The sequence below is a fragment of the Clupea harengus genome, chromosome 11 (assembly GCF_900700415.2).
Source record: "Clupea harengus chromosome 11, Ch_v2.0.2, whole genome shotgun sequence".
Taxonomy (NCBI): Eukaryota; Metazoa; Chordata; class Actinopteri; order Clupeiformes; family Clupeidae; genus Clupea; species Clupea harengus.
In genome coordinates, this window is record NC_045162.1 from 5,652,871 (window position 1) to 5,662,965 (window position 10,095).

General features: G+C 38.2%; 1 pseudogene; it reads left to right on the top strand.

The window, feature by feature from the left end:
• Positions 1 to 3,794: 3,794 nt before the first annotated feature.
• LOC105891893 lies at positions 3,795 to 9,780 on the top strand (annotated as a pseudogene).
• The last annotated feature ends 315 nt before the right edge of the window (positions 9,781 to 10,095 follow it).

Genomic DNA, 10,095 nt, shown 5'->3' on the forward strand with positions numbered 1-10,095 from the left:
ATTTTAGTCTAGTTTTAGTCACATTTAAAAGTCCATCTTATAGCCACATTAAACTCCTTTCCTTCCCTTCCCAGGCCCAGGGACCAGTTGTGTTGTGTCTACAACTGCATAATAGTCAAGCTTGCAGTACTTAAACTGTGGATGCAATTAGTCTCTAAGATACAGATCTCCTAGTATATGCCTACAGCTGAATTCCAATTAATTCAATGTGAATAATAATTTTAAGGCAATACTTAATTAACAGTATTATCATTAAAATATAAGAGAATATCAAGTCTAGATTTTGAAGATTCAAATGATGTGATAACACAATACAACTACTATGCCTACCTGGTCTTAGTTAAATCAACCACATATCCTCCATATGAATTGCTGTGCAATCTGATAACCAACATATTTAGCTAGACAGATTGAAAGTAATGCCAATGATAATAACAATTGCATAAATAGACAAGGATATGTAAACCAATCACGTATTCATTTATTTTTTCTTGATTAATGTCATGCGTGGCCTGTCCTATAGTCCATTCTGCAATGCGTTTACTAGCTAGTTATCGATAGCTAGTATAACTTAGCTAGCAATCGATAGCTAGTATAACTTAGCTATGCTACCTCATAGTTAGCTAACGTTAGCTAGCTAAACGTTTTGGAACTCATTTGCCAAGCCAAACGGGAGGTTTTAATCGAAAATGACTAGCTAGTTGTACAAGCTGACACAACATATACACTCGACTGCCCTTTTGAAGTTAACTTAACGTTGGCTAATATATTCTAATAACTAGTTAACATTAGCTAATTATCATTGACAGTTACTAGCTCATTTACCTTGGCATAAATGGCAGAGTTGTCTTGTGCGCTTTCAGGTGCCTCTTGTTGTGTTCTTCCCACCTATTTTGAAGCCACAAGGTTTCTCTCCGGTTATTGCGGTGCATTGCATTGTGTTTTATTTTCTGTGAAGTTACAATTAAAGACTGTCCAGATATCTATTCTTATTTTTCTTCCAGTACCGAGTGCTTGAACTTCAGCCATCATAACGTTTGTTAGGGCGTCACTCAGGGAGTGGAGGAGGGATAGATACAGGACCGGGCAACCTTCAACCAATGATGTGCATACAAGTTTAGAAAAAACAAAACAATTGTGACTTAGTCAACCACCAACATTTTCGTCTCGTCTCGTCAACGAAAGTTAAAATAGATTTAGTCATAGTTTTTATTTATAAAGATCCGTTTTCGTCACGTCTTAGTCTCGTTTTAGTCACGGGAAAAAGGTCGTTAACGAATATTTTTCGTCATAGTTTTCGTCAACGAAATTAACACTGTTTACCACAAAAAGTGTCTTCATACATTATTCTAGGTGCTCAGGTTAAAAAGTAATTTGTGTATCAAAAATTACGTTTTCGGTCTAACAGATGGTGGCCATCTTGGATTTTGGGGTCAAGATGATGTCTTAATGTCAAAATGATGTCAGAATCACAATCCTTATGGTCAATTTACCAAACAAAAGTGTATTCATACATTATTTTAGGTGCTCTGGTAAAAAAGTTACTTTTACAAGATAGGCCCTGCTGCCATTTTTGATTCGGCCCTCTAGCAAAAAATGCCGACATTTTTGCGAGGGACATTTTTGCGAGGGGCTAATTTTTTTATAAAAGGTTTATAGAAGTCAAATCAGTCGTCAAAACATCTTAGCCAGAGGATGGTCACGGAACTGAGGTTTCTGACCCTACTATTACATAAGCAATGGAATAGTAACTGACCAGGGGAGATGTGGCGTAAAGGGTGAAGTGAGGCCATAGCTTAAACTGTGTTCTCTAAAATCTAAATCTTGTGCTCTGAGGGAAAGTGGAACACTCCACTGACAAACTATAGTTCCTTAAATTTTCACTCAGAATAAAGCATACAACGAATTCATTTTCTGATTAACATTGAACGTGTCCATCTTTACCGGGTTTCATGCATATCAAAATATATATTGTTCTCTCTTTTTATATATCTTTCAATACTATTTAATTCACCAACAATTTTATTAGTTTCACTTAATCATTTTTCATTCACACTTCATGTGGTGGTCATATTACATACTGCTATGTGTCTAGTTTCTAGTGGTGATTAGAGGCCTAATTTTACAACCCAAGTTCACTTTAATTTCTGAAATGAGAATTTGGGAACAGCACAGCTTCCAAAAATGGTCTGTGGTCCAAACCAAATGTCTGGTTACTTTCAGAGAAAAATAGGTTGAGGTTGCGATTCATATTTATAACTTCCACAGGTGCATAAACAGTCTGTTAGCCATAGTAGTAGTGTTAATACATGTTAAATTGACTAAATTTAAGAATTTAACTTTAACAATCTCACTAACACACAGGCACAGCATCATGGGAAAAAGCCACATCACACACACACACACACATACACCAGGAAGCACACAACTCCTTTGCATACTACAATAACATTTTACTGTAAAATGTATTCTAATTTGAATGCACTTTGTTAATACAATGTATTTACAGTTAAGATGTTGAAAATAACTTTGGTTTCTTTACCTTTATTCTATGCTCACAGTTCACTTGTTATTTACGCTGGGCCCGTGATGGTTATGGGTACAGCTGTGTGTGTAGTATGTGTTTATCATGTTTGCAGAAAATAAAGAAAACACACACATAGACATAATAAGCTAATAAAATGTTGATTTGATATAATCAACTGACTTTGAATTAGTGGACCATAGATTTCATTTCCCACCAAACATGTTGTCTAGCCTACATTACAACTTAATTAGGACAGCTAGGGTGAAGCCTACTTCAGTGTACAAGCAGGTTGTTCCTTGGTAGCATAGAATATCAGGGACAGGAAGGGGTGTGTGTAAATAGAACACAACACCGTAACACTGAATGATAAACCGCACTCATCGGCAGGAAAGGTAAGATCTCCCCCTGTGTGTGCGTGTATGAAAAAAAAATAGGCCAACCTAACCTAAGTAGGGGAATGCCCAGCCATTAAACAAGTCTGCCTGTCACTTTTTTTGTGGGTACCTGTTATTCTTAAGCTTATAGTGTCCATTGAAATCAATTCACTCCATATTAAATTATTTGCGCAAATGTCCTTATTCACACCATTGCCATAATACACCATTTCACATGTAGTACTACAACACCTGAAGCTCATTGACAGTCACATTTTGCTCCCTATCTCGAATACAAAGCATAATGCATACACCATTACACTTTTATAATACACTAGCACACCTGAAACATTAAACAATCTAGAATTTAGAGAAATCTTTGTTCAAAACTTCAGCCCGATGTCATAGACGGCAGGATTTTGTGCCCTCCCTCGAACGGAGAGTATAATGCCTACACCATTGCACTTATAATACATACCACACCTGAAAGATGCATACACAAAGAACACACACACACACCTACACATACACACACACACACACACAGAGTCATGAATGGCAGCACCACCAGAGTAGGTACGCACACATAAGAAATACCCAAAATAGATTTGTTGTTACTGTGTTTTTTTGGCTTTGTTGATGCGTACACAAAGAATGAATAAAAAAAGAATTAAGAGAAATCTTTGTTCAAAACTTCAGCCCAATGTCATAGACGGCAGCCTTTGGTGCCCTCTCTCGAACGGAGAGGATAATGCCTACACCATTGCACTTATAATACATGAAAGAAGTATTAAAGGTGTGTTACTGCAGGGTACTTTATTTGTAATAACTGTCAGTGAGAAGGATGCCCTTTTTAAAGCTTGAGCACCTGTCCCCCAATTGTCTGTGTGCGTCTCTGATTTTGATGGCGTGAATGGAACAGAGAACTGTAAAGCATTCTAGTTTACCCCTTTAGACAGCAGCAAAGCTTCAAGTCACTTCCTGAATCAGCAAACGCTGAGCCACTGCAGCACCACACAGTCTCTTAAATATCCACATCTTTACTTCAGTGAAAAAGCACAACACAGAGACTATAGTCTCTTAAATATCCACATCTTTACTTCAGTGAAACAGCACAACACAGTCTCATAAATATCCACATATTTACTTCAGTGAAACAGCACAACACAGTCTCTTAAATATCCACATATTTACTTCAGTGAAACAGCACCACACAGACACTATAACCAAAACATGAATCTTGATCAATGAATTGCCACAGTCACATCTTGCTTGTGCACTCACAGACCAAAGCACTCTACAACCAGGCACACAAACACACACATATAACTAAATGTTCTCACCAAATAATTCAAGTAGACTTGCCCAACAAACATATATGGATGCAACTAAAGGAGCAACAAATACAAATATATAATATAATAATAATCATGATCATCATAATCATAATTGTGATAGTTGAGCACTTTTTTGAGGAAACTAAAATCTTCGAAAAAACAAACCACATTCTTAATGAGTTCATATGTCCTTATATGTTCATAACGACACGTGACATCTCAGTGTTGACATATATTAATGTAACCATGATCCTTTGCTCCCTTTATCAGGGCTTTAAATAAGTTCTGTTCCGCGATCTGATGATCAGACAGGAGCTTCCTTGCCCTCTCTCAGAACCTGAACTGCACCTCAAAGGTAAGTCAACTACAGAAGCCTAGGACGTAATTAATAGATACTTGTGAAAAACCAAACTGAAACTATACCTAACAAAGCATATCTACAACATTAAATTGTAATTGTATTGACTATATGAAGAGATGGTATTTGACAGTAGTACATGCCAAACTACATTTTTAACAGCACAACATACAATCGCTTCAGTTTCACCCAGAATGATCCTTTGTGGATTTGTGCTGTTGGTGTCTGGGTCTGTTTAGGTACACGCCACATACAACCCAGCTCTGGATACAGCATGGGAGGACTGGAAATCAACCCACCAGAAAGGGTACTTTGGTTTGGTAAGTTTAAATTCCTTGTAGTGCTGGATATTTTTTTTGTTGTTGTTTTTTTTATTTTTTTCATGACAAAAAGTCTAATGCAACTTTTCTCAAATCCTTTTCCATAAACATTGGTGAAAAACAATGTTAGTACTGTTGTACATTTAATTGCAATATTATTGAGGATAAGATATTTAAGGCTTTTTAAATGACCATTAGCATTGTCTAATAGCATAATATAATATGTATCTAATAAAGCAAACTACACACTACTCTGAAACCCTTTGCCTGGATCTCAATAAGCAAGAATAATATGACCTGAAGAAACCAATTTCCCAATCCAGATTGTGACAGACACCAAAAGCCTTCACTGTCATTGCTCTCATACTGTCTCTCTGTCTCGTGTTGGTTGCAGGGTGAGGAGGCCATCCGCAGGACCATCTGGGAGAAGAACATGCAGCTGATTGAGGCCCACAACCAGGAGTATGAGCTGGGGATCCACACGTACGAGCTGGGCATGAACCACCTGGGGGACATGGTGAGAGATTCAGGTTCAGACTGAATAAATATGATTATACATATTCTCTATGTCACAAAACCAGACTCAGTTTCCACTGAAATCTTTCATACAGTTTTCTTTCGTTTTTTATTTTGGGGCGAAGTTTCAGAAATGTGTTAAAAAATCCATTGTGAAGGGACATGATTTTGATTTTTAGTCTGCCTTTGTTTTACACTAGTTCAAATACGACATACTCTGACTTTCCACTGAACCTCTTCATTAGACAACCGAAGAGGTTGTGGCAACGATGACTGGTTTCAGACCTGATATGGAAGAAGAGATCAACGAAACCTTTGTTCCTGACTCCAAAGCGGCACCTTCCTCCATTGACTATCGTGCCAAAGGCTATGTCACCCCAGTCAAGAACTAGGTCAGAGTCCATATTAAAGCACACAGGCTTGTGTGGTTTAGACAATTTCTTTGGAACAGTGGCAAATATCACAAATATTCTCATCATCCAATCATATTTATCCTAGGGCTCCTGTGGTTCCTGTTGGGCCTTTAGTGCTGCTGGAGCTCTGGAGGGTCAGCTGAGGAAACAAGGGAAGACACTGGTGGATCTGAGTCCCCAGAACCTGGTGGACTGTGTGGGGCAGGACTCAGGCTGCAATGGTGGCTGGATGACCTACCCATTTGACTACATCCGCAGGAATGGCATAGCCACTGAGAAAGCGTATCCCTACACAGGCAGGGTAGGCTCCTCATTCTAATTAATACATACTAAGTAATCACAAATAGTTATGACTCTTTGATTACAAACATGTATATCACAGAATCACCTGATCCATCTCTGTGGATTAATGTTCTAAACCTTCCATATGGACATTTCCAGGATGAAAGATGTCACTACAAATCTTCTATGAATAGAGCTTCATGCCGAGGTTACGGGAAGATTAAGAAAGGGTATGAGAATAGGTTGAAGTTGGCACTGTCTCAGATTGGCCCTATTTCTGTATGCATTGATGCAAGTCTGGAAACCTTCCATTTCTACAAGAAAGGTAAATAACTTGTAAAGTCCTTTGCTGGGGATTGGCTTTATGTGAATTTGCAAGAATTAGTGGCACTTTAATTGCTTATTTTTTGTCACTACTCATAACATCACACATATCTTCATCCTAAACGTAATCCCTAAAAACAACATTTAACAACTTTTATGAACAGATTTTTGTGCTTATTCGTTAATTACAGTTTAAACCCTATATGAGCATGAGCTGAAATAAGCACTGAAATACTTACTGAACATCGGCCTAAATGTTCACACTTCAAATAGAAAATCATGACATGAATGGCAAAGTGGTGATGACTAAAACAAGTTTGCATTTTGGATGGTTGAAATATTTGCTTTGTCAAACATTTTCTTAGGTATATACAATGACTGGCGCTGCAGCCGTGATGATCTGGGCCATGTCGTTCTTGCTGTGGGCTATACCACTCGATACTGGATTGTGAAGAACAGGTTGGCATAGACTGTGTTTGCACTTTTAAATGTCATGTCATGCAGCTCAACATAAAGAGCCTGATGCTTACAATACAACCGTCAAAGGTTCAAAAGAAGGAGCCAGAGGTTTAGAAGGATTGATGCTCATGCTAAACTCTTCCATCTCTGAGTTTTCAGCGTATTGCAAGATACTTTGTATGGTAGAGCCGAAAAACAGAATGAAGACCAGTGCAGCACCATCTGAAAGTGTGTTGATGTAGTGATTAGATGCACTGGTAGCACAGTCAACCGGGGCTAGTTCCTCACTGTATGCCTTCAGAATAATAATTATAATAATATAAAATGCCAAAACTGTAATTAAACATAACTACACACTAAAATGTGTTTTTTTTTAATGTAAATTAAATTATATGACTAAATAGTGATGAATCACAATTATGAATAATGTAATAAAAAATGGCTCAGCACGCCATCTACTGTTTAAAATCATCCTGAACTTTACCAGCTGTCAATTTTCATTGGCTGACCAAGACTCACATTCACAGGCGTGTACGACACCTCGCCTCCTCAGCCCCTTTCTGCATTTCTCAACATTTTGCAGTGTGTTACAGTTAAGTCACACTTTAATATATAAATTGTATGCCTTGTAACAAATATGATATATAATCATTGTATAGCCTATAATCAATAAGTGTGGGAAGTTGCCCAGATAAAATAAAATGTTACACTGAATGAAATAGCCATGGTTTTGTGTAGCAACTTTGTGTTTGAACCTCCTGTGCATGTTCCTGTCTCATGGCATCCATATATGTTTGTTGGGCAAGTGTACTTGAATTATTTGGTGAGAACATTTAGTGTGTTTGTGTGCTTGGTTGTAGAGTGCTTTGATCTGTGACCGCACAAGCAAGATGTGACTGTGGTAATTAATTGATTAAGATTCATGTTTTGGCTATAGTGTCTGTGTTGTGCTGTTGCACTGAAGTAAAGATGTGGATATTTAAGAGACTGTGTGGTGCTGTAGTGGCTCAGGGTCGCCCGATTCAGGAGGTGATTTGACGTCTTTGTCCACCCTTGCCCATTATGTTGTGTCTGTGTATAAAACCCCTGCTCACTCACCATCCTGTTTCAGTTGTCTGAAGCTTGTCCTGTGAACTTTAATAAACGGCAACCTCACCAAAGAAAAGTCTGACTCTTGCTCATCACTACACACCCTAATGCTGGTAGAGGTGTGAGAGATCAAATACTCGTAAAACCCATGTAAAGGCATACACTGAAACACATTCAAATGAAATACATGATCAGACTGTAACTCCAAATAAGTGTAGGGAAACTGTTGTTGGCCCAAGGATGGAAACCAGTCTGATGGCCTAAGGTTCAATGCGTGATTTGTCTCATCCGGCGCCCTAGTGAGATTGCTAGGTTGAAGTTGTCACTTGACCAATCTGACTCTAATTATTTTATTGTTAACCACCACTTGCTGCTTGCAATTACTAAAATGATAATGTCTCTCTGAGAATTTACTACCCGTTCCTCAAGGACTTGTCTCAGTTCACAAAGGAGCCGCTTACGAACATCCACACAACTCTGCCAGCCGTCTGTTAAATAGCTCAGGGACTATTACAGCTGATAACCTAGCATGAATGGTAACTGTCCTGTGTTAAACCATTACACAGCTCTGCCACGACCAAGAATGATCCTGTTCAGTTACTGGAGATTAGAGTAAAATGAATGCTTTTAATCCCTATAGGAGGCATATGGCAGACCCAGTGATACAATGGATGTGAAAAGACTGCTATGCGATATTTCTAGTTTTTATGGTGATTAGAGGCCTAATTTTACAACCCAAATTCACTTTAATTTCTGAAATGAGAATTTGGGAACAGCACAGCTTCCAAAAATGGTCTGTGGTCCAAACCAAATGTCTGGTTCCTTTCATCATATTAATGTTACTATTAATGTAGGAAATTAGGTTGAGGTCGCGATTCATAATTATAACTTCTACTGGTGCATAAACAGTCTGTTAGCAGTAGTAGTAGTGTTAATACATCTGTAATGGTGGCTACTTGACCTACGCATTTGACTACGTCCGCAGGAATGGCCTAGCCACTGAGAAAGCGTATCCCTACACAGGCATGGTAGGCTCCTCATTCTAATTAATACATAATAAGTAATCACAAATAGTTATGTCTCTTTGGTTATACACTTGTATATCACTGAATCAACTGATCCATCTCTGTGGATTAATGTTCTAAACCTTCCATATGGACATTTCCAGAATGAAGGATGTCACTACAAATCTTCTATGAATAGAGCTTCATGCAGAAGTTATGAGAGGATTAAGAGAGGGGATGAGAAGATGCTGAAGTTGGCACTGTCTCAGATTGGCCCTATTTCTGTATGCATTGATGCAAGCCTGGGAAGCTTCCATTTCTACAAGAACGATAAATAACTTGTAAAGTCCTTTGCTGGGGATTTGCTTTATGTGAATTTTCAAGAATTAGTGGCACTTTAATTGTATATTGTTTGTCACTATGCATTACATGGGTAACAAAATATGACCTTATCCTGAACTTAATCCCTAACAACATGTAACAACTTTTATAAACAGCTTTATGTGCTTATTCATTTATAACAGTTTAAACCCTATGAGCATGAGCTGCAATAAGCACTGAAATACTAACTGAACATCGGCCTAAATGTTCGCACTTCAAATGGAAAATCATGACATTAATGGCAAAGTGGTGATGACTAAAACAAGTTTTCATTTTGGATGGTTGAAATATTTGCTTTGTCAAACATTTTCTTAGGTATATACAATGACTGGCACTGCAACCGTGAACGTGTGAACCACGCCGTTCTTGCTGTGGGCTATGCCCCTGGATACTGGATTGTGAAGAACAGGTTGGCATAGACTGTGTTTGCACTTTTAAATGTCATGTCATGCAGCTCAACCTAAAGAGCCTGATGCTTGCAATACAACGGTCAAAGGTTCAAAAGAAGGAGCCAGAGGTTTAGAAGGATTGATGCTCATGCTAAACTCTTCCATCTCTGAGTTTTCAGCGTAGTTAATTTTGACATTCTTTTGTCTTTTCTTACCGCATTGTACATTTTCTATTGTGTCTTTCTTTTTTTGGCAGCTGGGGCACGAGATGGGGAGCCAAGGGTTACATCGCCATTGAGAAGGGCAGAAACAGATGTGGAAT